Source organism: Rutilus rutilus, assembly GCF_951802725.1.
Source record: "Rutilus rutilus genome assembly, chromosome: 12".
Lineage (NCBI taxonomy): Eukaryota > Metazoa > Chordata > Actinopteri > Cypriniformes > Leuciscidae > Rutilus > Rutilus rutilus.
Genome location: NC_140217.1, coordinates 13,767,909 through 13,768,429, shown reverse-complemented (window position 1 = coordinate 13,768,429; position 521 = coordinate 13,767,909).

Sequence of the window (521 nt, the reverse complement as noted above, 5' to 3'; positions counted from 1 at the left end):
TGATCCTGATAGGCCGGTTTGGAAATTACGTCACACCAAACACATTTTTCAAGATCCTCTATCTATTCGATTAAATTCTAAGTGCACGATACATGCTCTCAAAAAGAAATATCAATATACAGAGCAAAAAAAAAAGTGTAATTTCTTTCTTCATGGTTTCTGCTATTATACTTTTTACAAATTATGGTGTGAATTTAATTAAAGTGTAGCAGTGCAAAACTGCAAGTGAATAGGGTGCTAAAGGCATTTATGATGCTCTAAGAGTCATTTACTGTATTACATTTTAATTCATCTTTACCCCAGCCAACCATGCTTGGATTAATAAAGGTGCATTCCATTTAAACAATTAAGCAAGAGTGAATTGATTATCTTTTGTCATTTGATGGGAGTAATTTATTATTTTGCTCTAAAAAAGCTTTCAAGTTATTCTGTATAAAGCGTCTTTATGTTTCTGTTGCTTGGACTTAGACTCAGAAGTATCATGTGTAAATGTAGTAAGATTTTGTATTTGTTTTTTTAAA